The sequence below is a fragment of the Callithrix jacchus genome, chromosome 10 (genome assembly GCF_049354715.1).
Source record: "Callithrix jacchus isolate 240 chromosome 10, calJac240_pri, whole genome shotgun sequence".
In the NCBI taxonomy this organism is placed as follows: Eukaryota; Metazoa; Chordata; class Mammalia; order Primates; family Cebidae; genus Callithrix; species Callithrix jacchus.
Window position 1 is genome coordinate 80,186,786 of NC_133511.1, and position 13,729 is coordinate 80,200,514.

At 38.1% G+C, this 13,729-nt stretch overlaps 1 protein-coding gene across 9 annotated transcripts in view; it reads right to left on the minus strand.

Moving 5' to 3' along the window:
* RRAS2 (RAS related 2) overlaps positions 1 to 13,729 on the minus strand; it is an 88,946-nt gene that overhangs the window by 50,239 nt on the left and 24,978 nt on the right. The gene's annotated exons all lie outside the window — the stretch shown is intronic.

Consider the following 13,729-nt stretch of genomic DNA (forward strand, 5'->3'; position numbering starts at 1 on the left):
GCATTCAGCGAAACATTGACATGTATTAGAATCCCTCTGAGAGAACTTGGTTTTCTTTCCTTGAATAATGCTAAAAGTGACCTCATTATCCCATAGCATGGAATCCAAAAATAGTAGTAAAGGCGGATTCCATAGAATATGTGCAAATTTGAAAAACCTCAGGGCATGTACCTAACGCTATATTTATTTTTCACAAAACCGGAAATAGTGACAGCTTAAAACAAGTAACTAGACTGTTATATAGCTTTTTCAATGCTGCTGCTATTGTGTAATTTTTAGTATTTTGTATATTGAATTTCTATGCCAGGAAGTATGCCACTGTTAACTATTTTACAAGATGCCTAAGTTTTATTTTAAATAAAAAGTAATCACACAAATCAGATTAAACTCAGCTACATAAATTGTTATATGAAAACATTTCAGGGAATATGTGCTCTCTAATGCTGATGAACTTTTAGAAAAAACTGTAAATATACAAACATAAAATTATCATCAAATGTCACCAATTCTTAAATTTGTTTAATAAGAATTTTAAGGGGTAAAAGTTCTATACCTTTATTCCAGCTGACTTGACAAAAATCAAGAGTTTCAGTAAGAGCAAAACATTGTCCTCTATTTGGGGGGTGGGGGACAGGACACTAAGCAATTGAGCAGTTAAAACTCCTATGTCGTATTTCAAATCATTTATAAAATTAAAAAGAAAATAAAAATTTCAATCCTATTAGGCATATGATTTTGCTATTCTGTTCTGCTGTGGAAAACTAAGTAGTCACTTGTTTAAAAACTAAGATGGGCCAGGTGCGGTGGCTCAAGCCTGTAATCCCAGCACTTTGGGAGGCCGAGGCAGGTGGATCACAAGGACAAGATATCGAGACCATCCTCGTCAACATGGTGAAACCCCGTCTCTACTAAAAATACAAAAAATTAGCTGGGCATGGTGGCACGTGCCTGTAATCCCAGCTACTCAGGAGGCTGAGGCAGGAGAATTGCCTGAACCCAGGAGGCAGAGGGTGCAGTGAGCCGAGATCGCGCCATTGCACTCCAGCCTCGATAACAAGAGCAAAACTCCGTCTCAAAAAAAAAAAAAACTAAGATGAAGCAGACATAACATAAACCAAACTAAATCAAAACAACAGTTTTAAGACATATTATGCATGCATGAATTTCGTTACAGAAGATTATAGTTAAAATACTACTGAGTGTACTCACTTCAAGTGCTGTGTAAAAATAAAAATAGCTGAAGAGAGGGTGGTCAAACCTCAAAACAAGTACTATAACCACCACCCAAAAATGCAAAATAAAGGAAGTTGTCTTCTTCAGCGTTAAGAGGAGGGGAAAAATATTACTACTTACACAATTATAGTGAGAGGAAGTGGGGATGGAGAGAAAGAAAAACAATTCCATGCCCTTCCTAAATGTTTAAGAACAAATGCAATTTGCCATTACTAACACTAAAAAAGTAAAGCATTGTTATGTTACCTTCAGAAGCATTTTATCAGTATCCACAGACCTGCCTTTTAATTTGTACTAGTAAACTAAACTTACATTGCCTGAGCGTCTCTCTCTACCCCCCTCCCTTTCTCTTCACTTGATCTCACGCAAAAGTCAAATTATTTGTATGACTGCTACCAGAATTTTAAAAGAAACTGACACAACATAACCCACACAATATTAATTTTACCCTGTTTAGCCAGCCTCTAAATGCTTTAGGGAAAAAGAAAAATGTGCAGTATATAATTTAATTAGGTTCTAAAAACTCTTCACAAATTCGCATATACTTCTTACCTGTAACAACTCAACAGAGAAAAAAAATTCAAGGATGAAAAGGTTTTATTTACTTCTTCCCATACTGCAGGTAATGAGAATGGATGTTGTCCCTTACAAGTCACAGGTCAAACATAGGAAAGTATGGAGGAAAAAACACAAAGAAAAAAAAGCCAAACTTAGACCAAATGTAGCTGTGACAAAGTTAAATGGCTTCAACAGGAGAGAAAAAAAAAAAGTCTTGACAGGATTTTTAAAAAATAAAATCTACCCCACAGTAATGCTTACAAAATACACAAGGATAACAATAAAGAGAGAAAAATGGCCAAATGGCCAGCCACAGTAGCTCATGCCTGTAATCCCAGCACTTTGAGAGGCTGAAGTGGGAGGTGGGCGATTTCAAGAGTTCAAGACTAGCCTAACCAACATGAAGAAACCTCGTCTCTACTAAAAATACAAAATTAGCCAGGCATGGTGGCTCATGCCTATAATCCCAGCTACTCAGGAGGCTGAGGCAGTAGAATTGCTTGAACCCGGGAGGTGGAGGTTGCAGTGAGCCAAGATCGCACCATCGCACTCCAGCTTAGGCAGGAAGAGTGAAACTCCATCTCAAAAAAAAGAGAGTGAGAAAAATAACATCACAATTTAGTTAAGCCAGGAAGACAAGTGTAAAAACATCAAACACGGTAAAATATACTTAGCAAGAGCTATAGTAAAATTTTAAAACACCAATAGGCAATAGTAAAAATAATATTTAGGCAACAAAAAAGTACAAATCAATGCAAGCTTAAAATTACTAGAAGAAAAACATCTATAGTATGTAAAGTAGTAAAATATACATATGATACAAAGTAATGAACAAAATCAATGCAGATGCAATACACATACACCTAATTTTATGTGTGTATACACACACACATACACACACACACACACACACAGAGGCACATATTTTTGAGATGGAATTTCACTCTTGTTGTCCAGGCTGGAATGCAATGACGCACTGCAACCTCCCTTCACCTCCCAGGTGCATGCGATTCTCCTCCCTCAGCCTCCCAAGTAGCTGTGATTACAGGCATGCACATGCACCATCATGCCCAGCTAATTTTATATTTTTAGTAAAGATGGGGTTTCACCATGCTGGTCAGGCTGGTCTCAAACTCCTGACCTCAAGTGATCCACCTGCCTCAACCACCCAAAGTGCTAAGATCACAGGTGTGAACCACCATGCCTGGCCAAAATTATGTATTTTAAAGCAGAGACAGATCCAACACAAAATAAAGTTAAGCTTTGAGACCCCTTGCATACACAGATACCTTTTCTCATTCTAAACAATTATTTGCATGTACATAATCTTGTATTTTCTTTCCTAAAGAGGGTCCCTCAGCTTTAAGCCCCCTCACACTTGGCTCTGATTCCTGCAGTAAATAGCCAAAACATACCTTTTTCTAATTTCTAAAACTTGCAAATTTCTGGCCATGATGCCAAAAGTAAAATAGAACAAAAAAGCAGAAATCAACAAAGACTTAAATTTTAAATAGATACTAAAAATTCACATGATGAAGGGACACATTTCACTTTAGAAAATTAAAAAACAGGAACAGGCACAGTGGTTCACGCCTGTAATCCCTGCACTTCAGGAGGCCGAGGTGGGATGTCATCTGAGCCCAGGAGTTCAAGGACAGCCTGAGCAACATAGTGAGACTTCATCTCTGTAAATAAAAATAAAAATAAATTAGCCAGGTGTGGTGATACATGCTTATAGTCCTAGCTACTCAAGAGGCTGAAGCAGATGGACTGCTTTAGCCCAAGAGTTGGAGCCTACAGTAAGCTATCATTGTGCCACTGCACCCCAGCCTGGGCAACAGAGTAAGACCCTGCCTCTTAAAAGAGAAACAAACAAACAAAAAAATTTAAAAACAAGATTCAACAAATATCCAAATGACTAATGTAGTATTCACAGTGAAATGTGAATGTGTTCATTAAAAGATGGAAAAACACAGCAATGAATTATGATTTTAGAAAACAAACCCAAAGGAAAACAGAACAAAATAAGGAAAAATACAAGGTCTATTCATTGATAGTCCTGATAATTTAAGAACTGCTTCCTGGCCAGGCTCAGCAGCTTACATCTTGTAATTCTAGCACTTTGGGAGGCCCAGTCTACACAAAAAATTTTAAAATCAGTCGGGCATGGTGGCACACACCTGTAGTCCCAGCTACTCTGGAGGCTGAGGTGGGAAAATCGCTTCAGCCAGGAAGGTCAAGGCTACAGTGAGCCATGATTGTGCTACTGCAATCCAGCCTGGAAGACAGAGCAAGACTCTGTCTCAATTAAAAAACAAAAAACTGGTTTCTTGGGGGGGAGGTACACCATTCTCAGAAACTTAAATGAGTACCACTAATAGGGGACTATTCTTAATCATTTCAGATTCCCCGAAAAAGCAGAAGCAGTATGGTGACATGTAGTTAACACTAAAAAAAAAAAAGAAAAATATTCAGATGATATAAATATTTAAGGGAAAGAGGCTGTAACAAAAATAAGATACTTTTTAACCACAGTTGTACAATAAAGTTGAGAAGCTTAAGACGTTTTCACACCAAATTTTTAGGAACATATTTACACATAAAGCTTGTATTTCAAGATATAGAAAACTGAATAAACAGATGATGAATTTGACAAAATTATCTATCACCAATAGAAGTAACTGTAGTTAATAACAATGGTACATTTTGTTCGTTTTTTTGTTGTAGAAACAGTTCACTCTTAAGTCAAGCTGGGGTGCACTGGCGTGATCGTAGTTCACTGCAGCCTCAAACTGCTGGGCTCAAACAATCCTGCTGCCTTAGCCTCCCAAAGTGCTGTGATTACAAGCCTAAGTCACTGCGCCTGACCCTAAATCCAGATTTTTAAAGAACATAAAATTTAAAGCTCTGGAAGAATATAAAGATGAACATACCACCCCATTCATCCTTCAAGTCAAATATAATCTTGGTCACAAGCTTCTGTGTACCCAGAAAGTGGAAATAAAAAGCAACACCCATACAATTTAATAAAATTAAGTTCTGGTCTGGGCATGGTGGCGCACATGTATAGTCCCACCTACTCAGGAGACTGACAGGAGGATCACTTGAGCTCAGAAGTTCAAGTCCAGCCTGGGCAACCTAGGGAGATCCTCATCTCTTATTTAAAAAAAAAAAAAAAGTTCTGGCAAGTCAACTAAAGAAAGAGAATGTAAGTATTGGAAGAGAAGGAACAAATGAAAAGTCAAGCTATGGACTGCAAGAAACTGTCTGCAATACACAGCTGGTAAAGGGTTTGTGCTCCAAATATGCTAAGAAACTTTACAACTCAGCAACACAAAGCAACCCAATTTTTAAAAGATTTAAACAGACACAAAAGAAGCTATACAAATGGCCAATAGGCACATAAAAAGACGCTGAATACCATTAATCATCAAGGAAAAGCTATTTAAAACCACAGTGAGATACCACAGCACAGCCACCAGACTGACTAAAATACCCAGTACTGGTAAGGATCCAGAGTAACTGGAATTTCCATACCCAGTTGCTGGGAATGTAAAATGGTACAACCATTTTATAAGAAACGACCAGTTTCCCAAAGTTAAACATACACTTACCATATGACCCAGTAATCATAATTTGGTATTTATCCAAAAGAAATGAAAATGTAAGTCCAAACAATGACTTGTACATCAATGTCTGGGGCAGCTTTATTCATAGTTCCCGAACACTGGAAACAACCCAAACGTTCTATCAATAAGCAGACAAATAAACTGTGGTACATCATACAATGAAATACTGCCAAACAATAAAAAAGAACAAACTACTAGCCAGGTGTGGTGGTGTGCACCTGTAGTCCCAGCTACTTGGGAGACTGAGGCAGGAGGACCACTTGAGACTGGGGAGATTGAGATTACAGTGAGCCGTGATGGCATTCAAGCCTCAGCAACAGAGTGAGACCTTGTCTCAAAAACAGTAATAATAATAATAATGAAAAATAAAGAACTAGAGAAACAAGCAATATCATAAATGAATGTCAAAATCATTATGCCAAGCCAAAACATCCAGACACAAAAGAGTACACACTGTATATTTCTATTACATTAAGTCTAGAAACAGGCGAAACTGAACTATGGGAATAAAAAGTCAGTATAGCAGGAAGGGAGACCAGCGATCTTCTTGGATAGACAGAAATGTCCTATATTGTGCTTGTAATGATGGTTACACAAGTGTGAACAGTTCTCAAAACTCACATGACAATACACTTAAAAAAGTGTACACTTTAACATGTGGTTACTACCCGTAAGAATGTAAACAAGAATAGGAGGTAAACAGGAAGTTTTTACTTTTTACTTTATAAGCCTTTGTATTGCTTGCATCTTTACAAATCATAACATTAAAATGTTTTATTTTTAATGACTCATAAATATTTCACTCAGTTTTTCAGGCAATTAAAAAAAAAAACCACACATACATATCATCATTGGAGCAAAACAGAAAGCCAAGAAACAGAACTCCTTATAAAAGATACAATACACAAGAAAATCTGAAAATAGAAAATAAAAGAATTACAAATCAGATCTTTAAAAAAAATGATCTTCTAAGCTTTGAGTGACAGAGGAAATCTTGATTTGTACTCTACTGTGTATGTTTCGGCACACAATAGAGAAACTAACTGAAGTAAATATAAAACACCCAGAGGCTTTTCCAAGTAAGCTAACAGATATTGGGCAAAGACATGAACAAATCATACAAGAAAAAAATCAAGAGTAAAAATAAGAATCAGAGTTCCCTGGAAACCATAACAATACAAGCCAAAAAATGTTTAAATATCATTTTATATCAATTAGCAAAGCTATTTATAATTTTTTTCTTATAAAATAATTAGACCACTGTAAAAACTTTATAAAAGAATAAAGAAGATAACTCAACAATTGGGTCAATTTTTATTTCTTCCCATTGTTTACCGATTATTTTTAAAATGAAAAATAGCACAAAAAGTATTTTTTCTTCAGGTAAATCACAGTATAAGCAACTTCTTATGTCATCATTGAGACAGGGTCTAGCTCTGTCACCAGAATGGAGTGCAGTGGCGCTATCTCAGCTCACTGAAACCTCTGCCTCCCAGATTCAAGTGAGTCTCCTGCCTCAGCCTCCTGAGTAGCTGGGGCCACAGGTGCGTACCACCACACCCAGCTAATTTTTGCATTTTTAGTAGAGACAGGGTATCACCATGTTGGCCAGGATGGTCTCGATCTCTTGACCTCCTGATCTGCCTGCCTTGAGATCTCTGCGTGCTGAGATTACCCATACCCATATATATTTCTAAAATAATTTTTGGTTTTTTTTGTTTTGTTTTGTTTTTTGTCACCCAGGCTGGAGTGCAGTAGCATGATCTCAGCTCACTGCAACCTCCACTTCCTGGGTTCAAGCAATTCTCCTGCCTCAGTCTCTCGAGTAGTTGGGATTACAGGTGTATGCCATCATGCCCAGCTAATTTTTATATGTTTAGTACAGATGGGGTTTCACCATTTTGGCCAGCTTGGTCTCAAACTCCTGATGTCAGGTGACCTGCCTGCCTCAGCCTCCCAAAATGCTGGGATTAACATGCGTGAGCCACCATGCCTCGCCTCTAAAATAATTTTTATAAGATACACGGATCTTATAAGTGTATCTTATAAAATACCGATCTGCTTTAAGTCCACTAAAGAGCCATATTTATTCATTGTTCTATTTAAGACAATTCGAGTATATCACTATTATAAGTCATGTCATGATAAATATCACTGTAGATAGATATTTATGGTTCTTACCTCTGGAGGTGTGTTTATCAAGTCAAAGAAAAAGGTGAGGCTACTGATAAATAACACCAAACTATACTAGAAAGCTACACCAATTACATTACCTTAAGAGTTTTAAAAATTCCTTTTCCTTATAAAACATATTGGGTGTTCAGTAAAGAAAACCCAGACACAGAAAAGAAAAAAAACAAAAATAATTAAAATCATCTGTAATTCCACCATTCAGGGATGCCCACTCTTAGTGTCCTATTTTCCTATGCATATGTAATTAAATCTATACTGTACTGTGAATTCAGTTTTATAATCTGTTTTCTCCCCCCCCACACTGCCCTTTTTTTTTTGAGACACGGTCTCACTCTGTTGTCCTGGCAGCGATCACAGCTCACTGAAACCTCAACTTCCCTGGGCTCAAGTGATGGTTTCATCTCTGCTTCCCAAGTAGCTGCCACCACAAGCAAGTGCAGCATGCCTGGCTAAACTTTTTAGAGACAGGGTTTCGCCATGTTGCCCAGGCTGGTCTCAAACCCCTGGACTCAAACAATCCACTTGCCTCCATAATGTGCTGGAATTCCAGCCATGAGTCCCCTCACACAGACCCCGCCCTTACTTTTAATGAGCATTTTCTGCTTACCAGTCTTTTTAATGACATGGACTATTATTTAATCCATTGTCATTATTGAACATATAGGCTATTTCTACCATTATTTAATCCATCTTCATTATTGATCATATAGGCTATTTCTAATTTTTTTAATATAAGTAACAGTCAAATCTTTGCACATATAGCAAATTACTTCATCAGGAAAAGTTACCTGGAAAATAACTACTAAGTCAAAATCTATGAAATTTAAGACTTCATTCAGCTTGTTGAGTTACAATCTCAATAGCAGCATGGGAGTGCCCACTTTACCTGTAACAGGTAGTATTTAATCTGCATCAATTTGATAATTTTAAAATGGTTTATTGTTTTACTTTGTCCTATTCAATGAGGGCTAACAATTTTAAATGTTTATTGATTTGTTTTTCAACTGCTCACCTTGCTGCCATTTTTCTTTTAAGATATAAGAATTATCAACCTATAATCCAATAAAAAAAGAAAAAAAAAGATATAAGAATTATTTGTAACATCAGCAAATTTAGTTTTAAAATGCAATTCTTTTTTGTTGTTGTTTATATCCATTAAGTTATATAACAATTCTGATACAGCTATAATGTAACCTATTCAATTACTGATGGAGGGTAAAACTTTATTTTTCTTTTTGAGATGGAGTCTTGCTCTGTCGCCCAGGCTGGAGTGCAGAGGCACCATCTCGGCTCACTGCAACCTCCACCTCCCAGATTCAAACAGTTCTCCTGCCTCAGCCTCCCGAATAGCAGGATTACAGGTGCCTGACACCACACCTGGCTATTTTTGTATTTCTTTTTTTCTTTTTTTTTTTCTTTTTTTTTATTGCATTTTAGGTTTTGGGGTACATGTGCAGAGCATGCAATACAGTTGCATAGGTACACACATGGCAGTGTGTTCTGTTTGCTTTCCCCCCTTCACCCACATTTGGCGTTTCTCCCCAGGCTATCCCTCCCCACCTCCCCCTCCCACTGGCCCTCCCCTTTTCCCCCCAATAGACCCCAGTGTTTAGTACTCCCCTCCCTGTGTCCATGTGTTCTCATTTTTCATCACCCGCCTATGAGTGAGAATATGCGGTGTTTCATTTTCTGTTCTTGTGTCAGTTTGCTGAGAATGATGTTCTCCAGATTCATCCATGTCCCTACAAACGACACGAACTCATCATTTCTGATTGCGGCATAATATTCCATGGTGTATATGTGCCACATTTTCCCAATCCAGTCTATCATCAATGGGCATTTGGGTTGATTCCAGGTCTTTGCTATTGTAAACAGTGCTGCAATAAACATTCGTGTGCATGTGTCCTTATAGTAGAACGATTTATAGTCCTTTGGGTATATACCCAGTAATGGGATTGCTGGGTCAAATGGGATTTCTATTTCTAAGGCCTTGAGGAATCGCCACACTGTCTTCCACAATGGTTGGACTAATTTACACTCCCACCAACAGTGTAAAAGTGTTCCTTTTTCTCCACATCCACTCCAGCATCTGTTGTCTCCAGATTTTTTAATGATCGCCATTCTAACTGGCGTGAGATGGTATCTCAATGTGGTTTTGATTTGCATCTCTCTGATGACCAGTGACGATGAGCATTTTTTCATATGATTGTTGGCCTCATATATGTCTTCTTTCGTAAAGTGTCTTTTCATATCCTTTGCCCACTTTTGAATGGGCTTGTTTGTTTTTTTCTTGTAAATCTCTTTGAGTTCTTTGTAAATTCTGGGTATCAGCCCTTTGTCAGATGGGTAAACTGCAAAAATTTTTTCCCATTCTGTTGGTTGCCGATTCACTCTAGTGACTGTTTCTTTTGCCGTGCAGAAGCTGTGGAGTTTGATTAGGTCTCATTTGTCTATTTTGGCTTTTGTTGCCAATGCTTTTGGTGTTTTGTTCATGAAGTCCTTGCCTACTCCTATGTCCTGGATAGTTTTGCCTAGATTTCCTTCTAGGGATTTTATTGTGCCAAAACCCGGAAGAGACCCAACAAGAAAAGAAAACTTCCAGCCAATATCCATGATGAACACAGATGCAAAAATCTTCAATAAAATATTGGCAAGCCAATTGCAACAGCAAATCAAAAAACTTATTCATCACAATCAAGTAGGATTCATCTCAGGGATGCAAGGCTGGTTCAACATACGCAAGTCTATAAACGTAATTCACCACATAAACAGAACCAAAAACAAAAACCACATGATTATCTCAATTGATGCAGAGAAGGCATTCGACAAAATTCAACAGCCCTTTATGCTAAAAACCCTCAATAAACTCGGTATCGATGGAACGTATCTCAAAGTAATAAAAGCTATTTATGACAAACCAACTGCCAATATCATACTGAATGGGCAAAAACTGGAAGCATTCCCTTTGAAATCCGGCACTAGACAAGGATGCCCTCTCTCACCACTCCTATTCAATATAGTACTGGAAGTTCTAGCCAGAGCAATCAGGCAAGAAAAAGAAATCAAGGGTATTCAAATAGGAAAGGTGGAAGCCAAATTGTCTCTATTTGCAGACGACATGATAGTATACCTAGAAGACCCCATCGCCTCAGCCCAAAAACTCCTGAAACTGATAAGCAACTTCAGCAAAGTCTCAGGATATAAAATCAATGTGCAAAAATCACAAGCATTCGTCTACACCAATAAGAGACTTAAAGAAAGCCAAATCAAGAATGAACTGCCATTCACAATTGCTACAAAAAGAATAAAATACCTTGGAATACAACTCACAAGGAACGTAAGAGACCTCTTCAAGGAGAACTACAAGCCACTGCTCAACGAAATCAGAGAGGACACAAACAGATGGAGAAACATTCCATGTTCATGGTTAGGAAGAATTAATATCGTGAAAATGGCTATACTGCCCAAAGTAATTTACAGAATCAACGCTATCCCCATCAAGCTACCATTGACTTTCTTCACAGAACTGGAAAAAACCACCATGAACTTCATATGGAACCAAAAGAGAGCCCGCATAGCCAAATCAATTCTAAGCAAAAAGAACACAGCGGGGGGCATCACACTACCGGATTTCAAACTATACTACAAGGCTACAGTAATCAAAACAGCATGGTACTGGTACCAAAACAGAGATATAGACCAATGGAACAAAACAGAGGCACCGGAGGCAACACAACATATCTACAACTATACAATCTTTGATAAACCTGACAAAAACAAGCAATGGGGAAAGGATTCCCTATTTAACAAATGGTGTTGGGAAAACTGGCTAGCCATGTGCAGAAAGCAGAAACTGGACCCCTTCCTGACACCTTACACTAAAATTAACTCCAGATGGATTAAAGACTTAAACATAAGAACTTTTTGCATTTCTTTGGTAGAGATGGTGTTTCACCATGTTGGCCAGGCTAGTCTTGAACTCCTGACCTTGTGATACACCCACCTTGGCTTCCCAAAGTGCTGGGATTACAGGCGGTAGCCACCACGCCCAGCTGGGTAAAAATTTTTTGAAAAGTATCCATACATACACACACATATACATAAACAATAGATTAGTCTGTCTCCTATATCAAAGAAAATTATCTAGCTGGTTCTTCCTTGTTTCTAAAAACTCTCCTGCATCCATAAACATGGCCATATAAATATCCTTTCCACCCTTCTAGGGGGTTAAAAAAAAGTATATTATTCTGTCCAACTTTTATCCTTCAGTTCAAAACCAAATCTCCTCCAACCTTCTCAAAGATCCTTGCCGTCACCAACTGTCCCTCCTCCCAACATCTTCCCTATTGTACTAGCTTTTTCCTCATCATATAAATATGGTACCTTCTTTTCTGAAAACATTCAGATGCAGCACTGCACTACTACCACCGTCCCCTTCAACGTCTGCTCTTACCTTCCTTCTTTCTCCTCCATCAACATTTTTCTTGATTGCTCATCCAGTGTAGTCTGGCTTCTAGTCCCATTGTTCCATAACACTGCTCTCTATGACATGTTCATTGCTGAATCTAACCTTACAATTTTCACTGTCAGATTATTTACCAATCTAACATGTACTCTGTTGAACACTCAAAACCATTCCTGAAACTGTCTTCTGGTTTCTGTAACTCCTAACATGATTTGTGTCTCTAGTTCTCCAGTGGGTTCTGTTCAGTCATCTTGTTCTTTTTCTTTTTCCAGACTCCCTTTCAAAGGCAGCCTTCTAGAGTTCCATCTTGATCCAGCAGACCTCCTTAATATTGGTGACCCTAACCTCACAAACTAGCTTCACAAATCCTTACTTTACATTCCCAAATCTACCTCTGCACCTAGATCTCTTATCTACATTTCTCTTCTGATTACAAAAAGGGATATATACCTTCATATGGAGGCCCCTGAAGCATCTCAAACTCAACAGGTTCAGAAGTGAACTCATTATAAAATTAAGCTGAATGACAAAACTACTTGCAATTTGAATCATAAGGCATAAAAATATAAATCTATTTTTTGAGCTAGTAGAGAAATAAGAATGGAAACAAAATCAAAACTCTAGAAGAAAACATCAATTACAACATTACTTAATAAGCCAAAAAGCCCTTGAAGTAAATTTTAGTTCCGAAAAGATAGAGTAGACGTACTTTTTCCTATTCCTCCTGCTGAGAAATTTAAGATGTGACAAACATAAGATTCTGAAAGTTGGGGAGGGAAGGCATAGAGAGCAATGCTTTGGAATCCAAGAAACACCACTGTGGTGAGTTTCCTGGGTTTTTTTTACAACATATATCCCAGAGTTGGAGTTGAAAAAGCCAGCAACATGGAAATGCCAACAGGCACAGACCAAAAAAAGCCCCAACAAAAGAATGCTCTCTCAAAGGACCAGAATAGGATGTCCCAGCAAGATGGAAAACGTTTAGATGACAACTGCTCTACCCCCGCCAGACGCCACAGAAAGAAACCTCTGCCCACATCAGGGAAGGCCAAGTAGGGATTCCAGAATCCCACACTCAAAAGGCTGTAAAGAGGCACCCCAACACGCTACTGTAATGATGTCAGAGAAGACCAAGTGGGAGCTAAGACTTTCATCCCAAGTGGCTAGTGTGAACCTCCCTCTCCCAGCAGTGTCAGTGGACTTCCATCTCCACCAGGTAGTAACAAGAAGTGTCCCCACACTTTGGACTTAATGGAGACTGAACAGGGGATCTAGATACCTGCCTCCACCTCATAGTAACAAGGCAGCACTTTCCCTCTCCTGCCAGTGGTATCCAAGAAAGCCAGTCTAAAAAAGATATAGAGCCACACAACAAAATATGAAAATGTACAGGTTTCACAAGAAAAACCCAAAGAACAGGAAGATCCCAAACCAAATGACAAAAACACAGTTGGCAGACACCAACATTGAGATAGCAAAGATGTCAGAATTACCTGGCAAACATATTAACGCAGTCTCCATCAAAATGTTTCAGCAGCTTGAAACAAATGAAAAAAAAAAAAAAAACAGTCTCAGCAAAGAAATGAAAGTCTCAGTAAAGACACAGAAGTATAAAGAAACAAATGGGAACTTAAAACTAAAAAATACAATA